The 17722-nt window shown below is 34.4% G+C and overlaps 1 protein-coding gene across 1 annotated transcript in view; it reads right to left on the reverse strand.

Moving 5' to 3' along the window:
• CSNKA2IP (casein kinase 2 subunit alpha' interacting protein) overlaps positions 1-17212 on the reverse strand; it is a 128891-nt gene extending 111679 nt beyond the window's left edge. The window contains 1 exon segment of the mRNA XM_050778992.1: positions 17016-17212. The gene's annotated coding sequence lies outside the window, so the exon portion shown is untranslated.
• Positions 17213-17722: the final 510 nt, after the last annotated feature.

The raw sequence follows: 17722 nt of genomic DNA on the forward strand, positions 1-17722 counted from the left end.
ATCTATGAGAAAGAGCCCTGGAAAATTCTCAAATATTTAAATAATAATAGCATACCTCTTAATAACTAATAGGTTAAATAGATAAATTAGAAAGTATTTAAACTGAATAAAAACAATTTTGAAACTAAATATCAGAAAGTAATATTAATAGGAAAATGTACAAAAGTTTGTGCAGGTTCTAGAGGTGTGACCAAAGACATTTAGACACAGAATTCTCAAGTCTTTCAGTAGGGTGTGTCCCCTCAGAATGCAGATTTTTTTTGATTTGGATACAGATGTGGCCAAAAGACCAGAGGAGATCCTTTTATAGTGCAGACTCTGGGCAGGAGCTCCATTTGCATAGGTGTAAGAGAACACTCAGAATATACATATGATAAGTCTCTCCCATTTAAAAAAAAAAAAAAAAAAAAAAACACTTTCTTCCCTCTGTGTACCCAATTATCCTCTATTATTTGTTCAAATTTTCTGAAATTATAGTCTAAACTCAGTCTACTCTGCTTCTTCACCACCATCGCCCTTTCTTATTTATTTCTTGCATTTAACCTCCACCAATCTTAAGTTATTCCATGCAAATCAGCAATAGCTTCCTGATTCTCTAATGACATAAACACTCTTAAGAGAGTATCTTACTTTTCATTGTTGGCATGTTTCACAAGGTTGATCATCCCCTGCTCACATTCTCCCCTACCTTGGTGTCCATGATACCCAAGGTTCTTGGTTCCTATCTTTCTTTTCTTCTCTGCCCTTTTTATTCTCCCCAAGAACACTTTGCTTTATGTAGTAGCCCTTTGAATGTTATCAGTACCTAGGCTTCCACTCCTAGCCTTGACATCAAGAGATCTGTCTTTGTAAAGTTACACACATCCATAGTTTTGATTATGATTAGTATAGTATATGCACGCATTTCTTACTTGGAAGACTTTAGTCATATCTTTAGAGCTATTTCTGTTTCCAATCTCATGGGTTTTTTTGTTTTTTGTTTTTTGTTTTTTTCTCATCTCTTTTCCATGCTGCAGCTTTCATGATCTTTCTAAAATGTTCAATTGGTATCAAAACATTTAATACTTCTCCACTACCATCAGGGTAATTACTACATCCTAGCCATGCTGGACAGTTGCATTTTCCTTCAGTTCTTGCCTACTTTTCCAGCTTCATTTGTCTTCACTCACCTGTGTACTATGCATAACGTCTCTCACCTAAAATATTCACCCATCCTCTGTCTACAATGCCTGTTTCACAGTTTACTAACTGCACAGTTCCTCAACCTTTACATTTCTGTTCAGCATGCCTTAAATTTTGTTGTATGAGTATTACCCATTCTATACCACATACAGATTTTAAAAATATTAATAGTAATGGCAACTACCATTTACTGAGTGCTTATCATGCAGCTCACCTAATTACTACAACCACCCTATGAGATAGATAATAGCACTCTTACCCATATTCTACACTATTGAAAGTGGATTGTATTAGTCTATTTTGTATTGCTTTAAAGGAATACCTAAGGCTGAGTAATTTATAAAGAAAAGAAGTTTATTTAGTTCACAGTTCTGCAAGATATGCAAGAAGGGTAGCACCAGCAACTGCTTCTGGTGAGGGCCTGAGGAAGTTTCCAGTCATCATGAAAGACCGAGAGCAGGCATGTCACATGATGAGAGATGGAGCAAGAGAGAGAGGGAGGTGCCAGGCCTCTTTAACAATCAGATTTCATGGTAACTGATAGAGCAAGGGCTCACTCATTTCTGCAAGGACTGCAACAACCTGTGATGAGGTACCCACCCCCATGACCCAAACATCTCCCACACTGGGGATCAAATTTTAACATGAGATTTGGAGGGGATGAATATCCAAACTGTATCACAGGCTTACAAAGTTTAATGACTTACATACAGCTAAAAATACAAAAGTCAAGATTTCAACTCAAGACTATCTGACTCCTAAGCCTGATCTCATCAATTTCTCAAAATTCTTTCCTTAGTCCTTCCATCACATAAAGCATATTTTTATAATAGATATGATTAGAGTGTAATTGAAATACTTCACTATTATCTCTGCTTCACTTAATTAAGGGGATCTTGAAAGCAAGGATTTTCTGTCGAGATAAGCTAAGTTAAGCTCCAATAATACCCCTAAAATCTCAGTAGTTAAATACTCTCATCCTACTTTTTCCAGCATTGGCCAGGAGAATAGCTGTGTTTATTGCAGTTGTTCAGAGACTCAGGCTCCCTCTTGACATATGCTTCCATGGCAGGGATGCGAAAGGCCTGCAGAGCCAGGCACAAGCAATTAAATTTTAACAAGCAAGTAACAAATTCATATCTAATGGTAAGGAGGTGGACAAATCCAATTTAATAATACCATCCACTTATAAACAGAAAATGAGAATATTGTGAATAGCTCTAATGAGTATCACAAATTTTGTTTTTTTATATTTGTTTCCTCTGTGCCTTGCAGTTTTAGTGCAAAGTAGCAGTTGACTCAATAAGTACAAGTTTGTTGAATGAATAAATGAGTGAATGCCTTTCCAGAATTCAGAGAGATATGGGGCTGAAAGACTAGAGGAAGTGGGGAGAGTTGAAGCCTAAATCATCTGAGTAACTTTCCCTAAATAAAGAAGTATGATACAGAAAGCAGTATCTATCCAGATAACGAAGGGAAGTATTTCTCAAGAGACTTTGCCCTTATTTTTTTAAATGACAAATATTGTAAGATTTCTTAAGAGAAGCTTGAGGGGAATTTATCCTGAGTTTGGGTTTGCTAAGCTGGTAGAATTTATTAGAATTGGTCCTTTACAGGTGTCTCTCAATTTCTGAAGGAAGTTTAGGATGAATTTTTTTATACCTCAATATCATATTGAATAGACTAATAAACTGTCAAGAAACCTGCCTAATTTGAACTCACCCTGTAAATGCCTGTGAAACTTGAGAGGGTTGTTTGCCCTGTTAGTCTCACTATTTCTTCATTTTTTAAATACAATAATTAAGCTGGGTGTGACATCACAAGCCTGTGGTCCCAGCTGCTCAGGAAGCTGAGGCAGGAGGATCATTTGAGCCTGGGAGTTTGAGGCTGCAGTGAGCTGTGATCATGCCACTGCACTCCATCCTGGGTGATGGAGCAAGATCCTATCTCAATAATAAATCAATTAAGTAAGTAAGTAATCTATAAAACTATTTTCAGATTCAATCTCTCTTTTTTAATCTTCTCAGTGTCTAATTGTGAAGTATAAAATGCTTGTATTGAGCATTATACAAAAACCTCAAATACATTTTTCACATGATCTTGCCATTTGCCTTACTATAATTTATATGACCAAATATAAGATAAATTTCTTTTTCCCAAAATGACACCTCAAAAAAATGAGTTAGTTTAAAATCAATTTTTTCAAAGGGTGCATTCTCAATTCCTTTGTCTTGGATAGCATTTCAGGGATTGAATGAACACATTAGCCCAAAATTGCCTTCACCAATGTGAGTTTTATGTCTGCATGTATTCAGATAGATAGATAGATGAGAGAGAGAGAGTTAACATGAACTCACTAACACTGAAACATTTAGTAAAAACTAAAACGTTTTTATCATTTTAGTTTGCATGACTAAAACAGTAAAAAATCGAATTACAAAAATTAGCATATATTTAATAGTGATTCCTGGAGTCTGACCACACCATATTCAACTGCTGGGTACTGTGGTAAACAAGATTCCTTTAAAAGCAGTATGATAAATGATTGTATTGTGGAGATTAACAAAAATAATAAAAGTTTTAATGCTATGTAAATGGGTACTTACGGCTTGGGACAAAATTTCCTGTAACAGCATCAGAAGTAGATACAAAATTATAAATGATGAACTCCGAAAACCTGATGACTTAAAAGAATCTTTCCTTTGATGAAAAACCAATGTTTCATGGAATATGGAATTTTTTAATATTAAAGTTTCAACATAAATTTAATAGATATGAAAATATGTGGTATTAACTGCATCTTTGTAGCTAAATAAATTGGCTTTCTCATAGGAAAATGAGGAATTATCTCTTACATTTAGTGTTACTTTGTATTGGACCTAAAAGGTTTAATAGATCATAATATTTGACATGGGAAATTAGTACATAGAGTTAAGTGAAATTTTTTAATAGACAGTATACAATTAGCTACACAAAGTTACGTCTTGATAAGATGTTCACCAATATATTGACTACGGTTATCGCTAAATAGTGGGATGGGATCAAGGATAACATTTTTGTTTTGGGCTTTTGCCTCTGTCTAAATTTTCTATAATATATATTATAATAATTTTGAATTTAGAAAAAAAAGAAATTAAAATCGTCTTTGAAGCGATGTCTACTTCGTACCTCATTATTTGATCTACAAAAACAGATGTATTTATCTAACAAGATGTCATTCATTTGTAGCAGTCCTCTCTGGTATACTATTTTTAATTTCCATCTCTAGTCTAAACTTTTTAATATGAGTGAAGTTTTCTCTCTTTGAATTTGTTATTAAAGGATAATAACATTTATTGTATATGTTCAAGTAATAAAATACATTTAGTGAGGAAAGTGAATCCAGTGATGAGTATTTCTTCATTTTCTAATATTAGATACTTAACTCAGTTTTAGTCTTTGCCTTGTTTCTAATTTATCAGAGTTAAGGGTGTTCTTAGTCCTCGGGTGAGATTCCAGAATTCTGTGTTGAGGATTAGCAGGAAGAAGTATCAAATTACATTGTCTATCTTGCTGTTCTGCCTGACAGAAAATCAAGCTTAGCTCTCTTCTTTGGATCCTAAAACTGTGAGTGTGCATGTCTACTGGGGGGTAAGAGTTGGGAAAGTGAAGTACGGTAACCAACAGATCATATGGGAGCCTAGAGACCTCTAGCAGCAGCAGCCACTGATAGTAAAGAAATATACTGACAAGGGCTGTCTAGATATGTCTTCTGTGTTGAAATCTGTAGCTTTACCTTTTTACTCAGTGTCCTCTATGGTTTCTTTATGTTTGTTTTGGTTATTTGTTGTAATTTGTCCCTAAAGAAGAAAGCTGAAAGATAGTCTGATAAACTTCTCTTTCAACATCTGGTGTTTACTATAGCTCTGTGAAGCTGATTTTTTTTTCCATCATCTTTGAATTTAGTGTATTTGTTCTCTTAAGACCAAAAATTGCACAGACATTGCAATAAAAGAAACTACTCATTTTCCAAGTTTTCTCTTTTGCTCCTCTCATCCTTTCACCCCCTTCCCATCCCCATACACAAGAAGACAGTCCTGGCAATGAATTCCTCAATGAAGGCATGCCAATTAATCAACCAGATTATACTTAGAGTTGAGCCACTCTACAAGAAAACTTTCCTTCACAAGGAGATTAAGTCTTCATGAGGCATTAAAACCAGTTCAGGAAACAATTAAGGTATAAACTAAAACTGAATTGGTAACTCAGAGAAAGGGAAAAATGAAAAAGAAGAAAGCACCATGGAGAATCTGGCCTTTCAAGAAAGGAAAAGAGTTTCATGAGAAAGGGATAGTTACCAGAATGTCCTCAGCTGGAGAAAGAGCATGGGGAGAGGGTAAAGGTGCAAGTATTGGGTTGGAGTGAACAATTCTGACTAGAAAAGGCTGTGTTTAGATACTGAAAATGAAGGCACTTGATGAAAGGAAAATCGTATTATTCATTTTATTGAGCAGTGGTGACAAGAAGGTACATAGGGATTACGGATGATCCTGAAGACCAGAAATAAAAATGTGGCCTTGTATAATAAACTTGAACTACCAAAGTATTATAAGAAGTGATGCATCAAATTACCATTTTCTGCTCAACATCACTAATCATCAGGGAAATGCAAATTAAAACCACAATGAGACACCACTTTACTCCTGCAAGAATGGCTACAATTTAAAACACACACACACACAAATAGATGTTGGCATGGATGTGGTGAAAGGGAACATTTTGACACTGCTGGTAGGAGTGTAGATTAGTAAACCAGTATGGAAAACAGTATGAAGACTCCTTAAAGATGAAGAGTAAATTTACTGTTCAATTCAGCAATCCCAATGCCGGGCATCTACCTCCCAAAAAAGAAGTGATTATATGAAAAAGATACATGCACACTCATGTGTAGAGCAGCTCAATTTGCAATCGCAAGAATATGAAACCAACCTAAATGCCCAGCAACCAATGAATGGATAAAGAAAATCCAGTATATATATATACCATGGAATATTACTCAGCCATAAAAAAGAATGGAATAATGTCTTTTGCTGAAACTGGAAGCCATTATTCTAAGCAAAGTAAATTAGGAATGGAAAACCAAATACCCTATGTTCTCACTTATAAGTGGGAGCTAAGCTTTGAAGACGCAAAGACATAAAGAGCAATATAATGGACTGTGGAGACTCAGGAGGGGAAGTTGGAAGTGGGGTGAAGGATAAAAGACAACATATTGAGTACAGTGTACACTTCTCGGGTGAAGGGTGCACTAAAATCTCAGAACATACCACTAAAGAACTCATCCATGTAACCAAAAACCACCTACACACCCAAAGTTATTGAAATAAAAAAGTAAAAAATAAAATTATTATTTGTATTAGATTGGCAATGAACTGTAAAAAGAATGGAAAGGGGGAGAGAAACATCAAGGAAACTTGGAAAATCGATGTAGTAATCGGGGTGTGAGGAAATAGAGCCTGGATTAGGGTGGTAATGATAATGGAGCAAAAAGAGGATCTCAATAAAACAAATTCAGGAATAAAAATAATAAATGGTGACATATTTGGAAAGGGCAGAAAGAAAAAAACATAAAAGAGTTGGATATATCCAGAAGCATAAAAGGACTGTGGTACAAGTGACAGAAATAGAAACATTGAGATGGGGCTCATTTCACAGGATTTTTACTTGTCCGTATTCTTCTTACTATTTTTGGGTTCTCTAGGTAGCTGACAGCTAGTAAAAAGGACTTTGTTGTACTGACTTGAATGTTGTGGCCAAAAAAGGGCTTTTCTGATCACTCAGTTATTAAGGGAAGGTTTACACAAAATAATACAAAAGGATTTTCAGGAAACCCTAAAATGATATTTTCCAATACACAGAGCTGAATGTTCTCACTACTCTTTAGATATATCTGCTAAGTCAAATGTTAGCTTTTCTGTCTTACTTAGGTGATATTTAGATTTATCATGTTTCACTTAACTTGGAATAAAAACAAATATGTATATTTTCTATAGTGTCTTCTGGATTTACAGGTACTTCCTCTGAGTTTTAACAGCCCTTTTGAAGTCTAAGTAGAATAGGCAATACACTGTGTTCACTGATATCGTTTTGAAACTGTCTGACCCATTATTACATAAAGATGAGCGTTTCACTTAATAAAACCTTAGAGTAACACAATTTGTTACACCATAATTAAAGATGGACACATCTGTTCCATTTTAATTCAAACCCCTTTGAACATAATTACATAAAGCTGCAAGAACAGAAATTCTCAGTCTTAGATATTTCCAATCAAAAAAAAAAATCATTCTGTCTACAGAAACTACATGGTCAAAGGACAATTTGTAAAATGAAGTCAAATAGATGTCTCTCAGTCTGTAACAAAATAAAGCAAAGGCCCCAGATTAAAGTACTGTCCCCATATAAAACCTGTAATCAGTTAAGGAAACCCAGGTAAAAGACAGTCTTTATGGAAAGTATTAGCATTCCATCTTTGTGGAGAGGTACTATTTCTTTATATTCTCTTAGCCCATAGAGAGATAAAAGAGAAACAAATACCAAGAATAAAGGGAAACCAAACGCAGGAGATACTCAGCATGTATGTGTTACCTTTCAACTGCCTAATAAATTCTAAATTTTCAGTCATGTTAAACGTGTAGAGGATATATAAAACAGTAAATCATCTTGGTTAGGTGTTTATATCCAAAACACAGGTATACCTTGGAGACACTGCCTGTTTTGTTCCTGGCCACTGCAAGCAAATATTACAATAAAGTGAGTCAAAATAATGTTTTGGTTTCTCAGTACATACAAAAATTATGTTTACACTACACTGTAGTCTATTAATTGCGCAATAGCATTATGTCTGGAAAAGTGTACACACTTTCATCTAAAACACTTTATTACTAAAAAATGCTAACTATCACCTGAGCCTTCCATGAATGAGAATCTTTTTGCTGATGGAGGCTTTTGCCTCAATGTGAATGGCTGCTAACTGATCAGGGTAATGGTTGCTGAAGGTTGGGATGACTGGCAATTCCTTAAATAAGGCATACAGTGAAGTTTGTTGCATTGATTTCACAAAAGATTTCTCTGTAGCATGAAATGTTGTTTGATGGCATTTTACCCACATTAGAACGTCTTCCAAAATTAAAATGAATCCTCTCAAACTCTGCTACTGCTTTATCAACTAAGTTAATGTAATATTCTAAATCCTTCATTGTCCTTTCAGCAATATTCTTAGCATCTTCACCAGGACTAGACAAGAAATCACTTTCTTTGTTCATCCATAAGAAGCAACTCCTCATCCATTCAAATTTTATAATGAAATTGCAGCAATTCAGTCATATCTTCAGGCTCCACTTCTATTCTAGTTTCTTGCTATTTCCACTGCATCTGCAGTTACTTCCTCCACTGAAGTCTTGAATTTCTCAATGTCATCCATGAGGGTTGGAATCAACTCCTTCCAAATTCCTGTTAATAGTGATATCTGACCTCCTTCCATAAATCATGAATGTTCTCAATGGCACCTAGAATGATGAATCCTTTCAAAAAGGTTTTTAATTTAATTTTCCTAGACCCATCAGAGGAATCACTATCTATGGCAGCGATAGCCTCACAAAATGTATTCCTTAAAAAATAAAACTTAGAAGTCTAAATTACTCTTTAATCAATGTGCTGCAGAATGGATGTTATGTAAGCAGGCGTAACAACATTAATCTCCTTTACAATTCCATCGGAGCTCCTGAGTGACCAGATGCATTGTTAGCAAATGGTAATATTTTCAAACATTTTGAAAATATTGTGAAAAATATTGAAATTTTCTTTCTGAGCTGTAGTTCTCAACATTGGGATTAAAATATTCAGTAAATCACACTGTAAACAGATTGCTGTCATTCAGGTCTTTGTTATTCCATTTCTAGTGCACAGGAAGAGTAAATTTAGCATAATTATTAGGGGCTCTACAATTTTTGAAATGGTGAAGGAGCCCTGGCTTCAACCGAAGGTCACCAGCTGCATTCACCTCTAACAAGAGTCAGCCTGTCCTTTGAAGCTTTGAAGCCAGGCATTGACTTCTCTTTTGTAAATATGAAAGCCTTAGATGGATTCTTTTCCCACTGTGAAGCTGTTTCATTTACATTGAAAATCTATTGTTTAGTGTAACCACATTCATCAATGATCTTAGCCCGATCTAGAAAACTTGCAGCAGCTTCTCCATTGACACTTGCTGCTTAGCCTTGCACTTTCATGTCATGGAGATGGCTTCTTTCCTTTAACCTTATAACCAATCTCTTCTAGCTTTAAACTTTTCTTCTGCAGCTTCCTCACCCCTTCTAGTCTTCGTAGAATTGAAGAGAGTTAGGCCTTGCTCTGGATTTGGATTTGGCTTAAGGGAAATGTTGTGACTGATTTGATCTTCTGTGCAGACATCCAAATTTTTCTCCATATCACCAATAAGGCTGTTTCACTTTATTATTTGTGTATTCGCTGGAGTAATCACTTTTAATTTCCTTCAAGAACCTGTTGTTTGCATTCTCCAGTTGGCTGTTTGCTGTAAGAGGCCTAGCTTTCAACCTGCCTCAGCTTTCAGTACACCTTTCTTTCTAAACTTAATTATTTCTAGCTTTTTATTTAAAGTGAGAGATGTGCAGCTCTTCCTTTCATTTGAACACTTTAGAGGTCATTGTAGGGTTACTAAATGACCTTATTTCAGCAATATTGTGTCTTATGGAAAAGGGAGACCTAAAGAAAAGGAGAGAGATGGGGGAATGGCCAGTTGATGGAGAAGTCAAGAACACATACGACATTTACCTAGTTCACGGTCTTATGTGAGTGCAGTTCATGGCATCTCAAAACAATTAATACAGTAACATCAAAGATGACTAATCACAGATCACCAGGACATATAATAATAATGGAAAAGTTTGAAATATTGTGAGAATTACCAAAATGCTACACAGAGGTATGAAGTGAGCATGTGCTGATGAAAACATGGCATTGATAGACTTGCTCAGTGCTGGGCTGCCACAAACCTTCCATTTATAAAAATGTAATATCTGTAAAGCTCAGTAAAGCAAAGCGCAATAAATGAGGTATGCCCGTAGTTTTAAGGTTAATAATAATCAAATGTGTAATTAAAGAAAGCAGAGGTAAAGGAAACTCTGTGATTTTAGAATGAATTCTGAGAATTTAATAACACGAGTTAAGTGGCAAGCCATGTACACAAATATCCCTGAAATGTAGGTTGTTCATCTGCTTTATTTATGTTTCCATATCCTGAAGATGGCTTAATGAGGGGATGCAATCAGGATTAGCTAAGCAGTGAGAACTTGGAGGGATCAGGGGTGACAGTTAGATTTATATAAATATTTGCAGAGACTGGGAAGAGCAGATGCTCATATAATCCAGACAATGTGTGTGCACTTGATTTTAAAATAAAATAAAACAGTTGAAAGCTAAAATATAATTAATCAGAGGAAATGCTTTAATCAACATCTTCCAAATCCTTAAGCACTGCTGAAAAGATTAAAGAAACATAAAAGAAATTAAAATATTCAAAAGGAAACCAGAATTAGTCTATTTCTGGCATTTTTCTTTTATTTCAGATGTGGGATGGAGTATGCAATTCATTTGCATTTTCAGTTGCTGTCAACTAGTGAAATTTCCTAGGTGTTTAAGGTACGAAATAAATTACCTAAGACTTACTGCATAATTTACAATGTGGTGGTGATATCTGTCCCTTTGTTATTAATTTATTACAAGAAATATTTACATTTGCCCTTATTTCCTGTAGTTCTAAACAGAGATCTTTCCAAAGGAAAGGGAGACAGCAAATTTAAATGAGTGTTAGCTTCATGTTAATAGGTTAACTACATAGACTTTTTAAAGTTGCATATCAAGAAGAAATTGGTACATCAAATCCATATAGTTATCCAATTTCTATCAAGAAAACTCAAAATAAGAGCAATTAACTTTGAACTAATTTGGGGTGCAGTTCTTCTCAAGTCAGTAACTCTTGCTATTATTTCTGTTGTTTTCTCCCAAAATATTTGATGAGCTGCTCAATATGAGTCTGTAGTTATTACTAAAGTTCAGAGACAATATAAATAGAAAATTTTAAAACAATATATGAAGGAAATAAAAAACTCATGCCTTCATTGCAAGTTTCAAAAAATATAAACATTTAACGCTCAAAGCATTCATTTTTTCTACAAAGAAAATTTTGTTGGTAATGGAAATGGCCACATATGTCTCACCAGAGTAGTGTTAACAGTTTGTAAAAGGAAGGTGAGCCTCTACAGATAGGATAGTTAACAGCTTGCTACTTTGTTAATTTCAAGAATATCTTGAAGTAGAATGGGAGCCTGGTTGCAATTTCTGGCAGAAATATTATCAGCAGCTACTAAAATTCTACCACAAAGTTTCTAGCACTAAAATATTTGAAAGTTTGTTCTTGCAAAAACATTGTGGAAATATTATTTAAATGATAGGTGTCAGAATTTCTCATTATGTGCCATCCTATAAATAAATCTTAATAGTAGGATAAACTATTTGAATAACCGAGAAGATTGTGAAATCTAGACTGAAAAATAAAAGCAGCTATGTGGCATTTTGTTGTGTTATACCATAATTAAGTTAACTTTGAAGAGCACATTGCACTAATTTGCTTATATATTAACTGTTTGATATTTTCTTCTAATAAGAGAAAACAATCTAAATTTAAATGAATGAAAGACATACAGATTCTTGCGTCAGTCTCCCAGTGACTTTTGTTTAGTTATTTATGTGCAATGGCCCTTTGATCCCCAAATCACTAACCTTATGTACTTCATTTATAATAAGTTTACTACTATTAAATAATTTATATTTTATCATCAGAAAATAATTCTGAAAGTATCCCTATTTGGTTCCTATACCAATGTCATTCTTTATCAAATGGCATTGTATTACTCAAATTAGTGACTTTCACATAACAAGCTAAACTAATGACTCATAACCAAGCCCAATAATAATGCTGAATAAGAATATGGCCATTTCTATCAACAGGCTTACTGGAGGGATAAAGAGGAGACCCTAGTCATAAGAATCCTCCCTTGGTTCTATCTCCTTTTTCTCAGTTCTTATCACTGTACCACAAAAAGGGACGTAGTGTTTAATTATTATGGTTGTTGAATGCCATCATCACCACCTTACCAAGCTCATAACTTGTCAAAAGGAAATGAAAAATTAAGTTCTGTTGGGGACTCTGGGACAGGGACACAATATCTGAAGATCTGAACATCATCCCTGCCATTACATTGATTTGCACTCCTCTGCTTGGGCCATTTCTGTACAATGAGGGGGTTGGTTAAGGGATATGCACTCCCAGGCACCTGTGTTCTGGGCATCGTCAGAAGCAACCCATGGCATAAATGTAACCATATATGGAAATTGCTCATGAATCTAGAAGTATGCTGTCCTGGATTATGTCTCCTACCCTTATGTGGCTATTTAAGTGTAAAAATAAAGAAATTAATAGTAAATATTTAAAATTCAGTTTCTCAGTAATAAAGCCGAATTGCAAGTGCTCATAGCTCCATGTGGCTATTGGCTACCAAGAAAAGAGAAAATTCTACATAAGTAACTATGCTATGTGTATTATTTTCTGGAAACAGAGGTAATTATCAACCTACAAAAGCATTAATTTGTTTCCAAGAACTAATGGAGGTGGTAGAGTCATGTATATACAGTTTTGCATTTTGGGTTTTTTTAACCATGCTCAGATCCTTTTCTTTTTTTCTGACAATATAGACATGTGCAAATCTCTTGCTTCCTTTTTGACAACAAAGTTCTGAGTATTGCCAAAAGAAAACTTCAGCTGAATTACATGTAAAGGAGTTTAATTGACCAATGAATGATTAGTGAATCAGGCAGACCTCAGAATCACAGCAGATTCAAGAGAGACTCCAGCACAGTCACATGGTGGAAGACAATTTATGGACAGCAAAAGGAAAGTGACCTACAGAAAATGGAAGTGAGGCACAGAAACAGCTGGATTGTTTACAGTTCGGCAATTGCCTTATTTGAACACGGTTCAAACAGCTGGCTACATGTGATTGGCCAAAACTCAGTGATTGGCACAGGTGTGGGCTATGATAGGTTTACACCTCGACTTGTGATAATTCATGATGTACAGAAAAGCTTTTAGGCCTGACTTACTATGGAAGAAAGCAGCTTTAGGCTAACTTTGATTTAACAGTATATGTAAGCCCCTGAATTCTAAAGCATTTCTTAATAGTCGTACAGAACTCTGAAGGCATATACCTATATAATATTGTAGCGAAGATATGTTTTGAATATTATTTACTGTACCAGACTGCTTGCTAACACTAAAAAAAGGCATACGCACATACAAATAAAAACTATCAACCAAAAACACTTAAAAAATATTTATGCTAGTACGTATGTCAGCAATCTGGGAATGATCTGTTTCATGACTTAGATTTAATAATACCTATTGACATTTAATTTTCTATAATCCTCTGCTTATCAAGAGACAATACACTAAGTAAAAACACATCAATATATGAGTGATTATAGAACTTCACCATTGTTTTCAAACATACCAAAATGTATATATTCAAATATATTTTGACTGTCTCAACTAGTTGCTTTTCAGAAAAATGAACTCCCTTCAGATTCTCCAAAAGTTTATTTTAAATAGCATTAATGTTATCAGATATTAATACTTCAGGAGCATAATTTTGTGTCTGAAAATAGTCCAAGGTCATCTAAAGCCAAATCTGGGTCATAATTCTGGATACGATCAAAGTGAAACTAAAAGCAGTAAGACTTTGTTTTTTCCTGTGGGAATAATAATGAGGTAGCATTTATTGAGTATCCATGAAATACCAAGAAATGTTTACTGTTTAACATAATTATTCTTGTCCTCATCGCTATTTTCCTGTAAGGAACACAGGAAACAGCTGCTCACAGAAGTCTTATAACTTACCTAAAGTTACATGTCAGGCACGTTTTAGAACAAGAATCCATACACAGAAATATCTAGCTAGTCTAAATCTAGGATGCTAAGGTTAATTCTCAATGAGACATTTTAAAATTCATTTCTTGTTTATAATTATTTTTACTTTTATAATTTATATTATAAAAATGCATATATTAATAATGATTCAGGTCAACATTTATTGTACATTTTATGATTTTGGTGTTTGAAAGAAAACAACCTCTGACCACAATTATTCCTCCAGACATACTTTGATTTTTTTTATATAGAATATCAATAAAATCCTAAAATGAAAATAAAAGCCTTCAAATACTTATTAATTAAATTTTTGTAACATTTTCATATTATTTCACATAAAAACTTGAATTTGAATTGAAAAGTAAATATGCACTTGCCTAAATTTGAAATGTAGAAAAAATATGAACCATAATTTGGATGCATATGTTTTAGTATGTTTACAAAAGACTAACAAAATTTGACATAAAATAATATTTGTTCAAGTCTGGAACACAAACATTGATTCTAACGTATTTATTTATGAAGTTGGAATACAGCTTTAAAATATGACTTGGAATGGTTATCTCCCATGCAGTTCAGTAAGACAAAGGCTCTTATAAATATCATATACCATAGAACACTATCAATTAAGTATGTAAACCCAAGATAAAGCTGTTCAGGTGGCATACCAGACTAAGTAGAATTATTACAGACAGTTTGTATCAATTAAGAAAGTTCAAGCAGTTATTTAAATACTTGAGGCTATTCATTAGCCCTTAAAGCTCAAAGAAATCACCAAAGTGTAATTATATCCAGCCTAGTGACTGGCACTTAAGTTTATAAGAGGTTAAGAAAGCCCCACAGGTCATGATTGAACAAATAGCTCCCCCTCACAGCACAAGTGATATCTTAGAAGAACACAATGACAGGGGAGAGATCTTGGTACTGAAGAATATGCAGTTTCTGAAAAGTGAGGAATTTGAAATAACTATTATTTGAGAAACTTGCCAGTGAATTAGCATAAAATATATCATCATGAAGAATTCAGTTCATCTCCAACACTGGATACATAAACTACATGCAACTTTAAAAAAATTTCAAGTGCTATAAATCCTAAATTCAATCACAGAAGCAATGTTAACAAGTACATTCCCTCTTGGAGGTTTCCTTTCTCTAGATGTGTCTTCACCAATTTAACCATGCTCCTAAATACTATCTCATGGCAGGCAATGAAGACTCTGTAAGACTCAGAATATACATCTATGTACCCATTTGTTTTGAAAAAAGGAAAGAAAATTACTTAGCTATAATCATACTCTCAATGAGTCATAATCACAATGACTCTGAATCTTTTAAACCCAAACTCTTTCTTGGTACATATAGAAATTACTTTATCCAGGAAGTTTAAAGTCATTCCGTGTCCTTGCAAATGGGCAACTATACATCCAATTCTTAAAGTCCAATGCATATCTAAAAACATTAGCTTTATAATTTTAGATAGGTAGAAAATTGTGAATGGAGACAGTTGTAATAATGGCCCAGAAGAACAACAAAGAAAAGAAAACAAGAACTGCTTCAATAGGTCTTAAAACAGTGTCTCTCCACTTAAACACACACCATAAGTTCTCGCTGCCATGATTGCTGCTCTGGTTAACATTCTTTCACAGAAAAATTATACAGTTCGCCAAAGAGCACTTATTAAATCTATGCTGAAAGTAATTTAACTTTGAATGATTCGGAATTTTCTTCAGAATTTTTTCCTGTCCCAAGTATCATCATTACCATCATACATACACCAGTTATCACCGAACAATCTTATAGGTAGAGAATGCATCAGAAATGGGCTTTTCCTGTACATACCTTAAAATATATGTGAGTGCTGGGTATAAAGCTTAAAGAAAAGAAATCAACATATCAAAGAGGTATCTGCACTCCCATGTTTATTGCAGCACTACTCACAATAGCCAAGGGATGGAAACATCCTAAGTGTTCATCAGTGGACAAATGGATCCAGAAAATGTGACACATATACACAATGGAATGTCATTCAGCCATAAAAATGAATGAAATCATGTCATTTGCAACATGGATAGAACTGGAGGACATTATGTTAAGTGAAATTAGTCAGGCACAGAAAGATATTATCACACATATATGAGAGCTAACAAAAAAAAATTGAACTCATGAAGACAGAGTGGAATGATGGTTACCAGAGACTGAGAAGGGTAATGGGAACTGGGGGATAAAGTGAGGATGCTTAATGGGTACAAAACTACAGTCAATAGAAGAAATAAGATCTAGTGTTCTATAGCACAATAGAATGACTATAGTTACCACTAATTTAATTTATATTTTAAAATAATTGAAAGAGTGGAATTAGAGTGTTCTAAAATAATAATAATGGTTTGAGATGATGGACACCCCAATTACCCTGGTTTGAACATCACACATTGTAAGCCTGTATCTAAACATCCCATGTACCGCATACACACATACAACTATTATGTACCCATAATAATAAATTTTAAAAATTAAATTAAAAAATTTAAAAAAACATAAGTGGGAATAAATCTGCGTTTAGTTTATTTAATGGCCACCTATCTCTTACTCATAATAGCAGAGACCTGAACAAAAGTGTATTCACTGACATTTTTTAGATGTTGGGTTTACAGGTTAACAAGACTTCCTTCTGCGTATACTGAAAAAAATAGCCCACCAATTTGCACACTCATACATATGCACACATAAGCGTATACAATACAAAAGGACTTTAGTACTCTCTTGTACAGAAGCAGCCGTGTAGCCAGGAACTCACCACCACACTGTAGCTGCTGAAATGTCCTTCTCATCCCTGTAGCTGTAGTGATTCCTGAGTCTTCATTTAATTTTCGCTGGTGACGAAACAAATGTCTAGAATCTCCATTATCCCATTGCCTCCATCCTTGATGACATGAGAGCCTTAATAGTCTACTTTCACTGCTGGAAAATGAGGGTGTGGAGTGTGAACAAGAGGTTCTGTTTCCACTCCCACCCTGAGGCCCACTTCATAATGGGAGATGTGTTCCAGAATCTTGGGCTAGAAATTAGAATAAGTTTCACCATAGAAATAAAAGTCTGAAGACCTGAAACTTCCCAGATAATCAGTAATACAATTCAGCTACTTTATACAATTTTATGAACTAACCAGAATAAACTGCTTCATATAATATACATATTATTAGAAAAATGCATTCTAAGTTTTTAAAAACTTAAAAAACACTTTTTGAAATACGTCCTGTTCACTGTTTAAAGAATGTTCACAAAATAAAATCACAAAGGAACAAATCGGTTACTACTCTCTAAAATCATAAAATTTTACATGATTTTTAATAGGCACACTTTTCAAATATTACATTTAAAAATGAACAAATTGTAGGCCGGGCACGGGGGCTCACGCCTGTAATCCCAGCAGTTTGGGAGGCTGAGATGGACGGATCACGAGGTCAGGAGATCGAGACCATTCTGACTAAAATGGTGAAAGCC

The sequence above is a fragment of the Macaca thibetana genome, chromosome 2 (genome assembly GCF_024542745.1).
Source record: "Macaca thibetana thibetana isolate TM-01 chromosome 2, ASM2454274v1, whole genome shotgun sequence".
Taxonomy (NCBI): Eukaryota; Metazoa; Chordata; class Mammalia; order Primates; family Cercopithecidae; genus Macaca; species Macaca thibetana.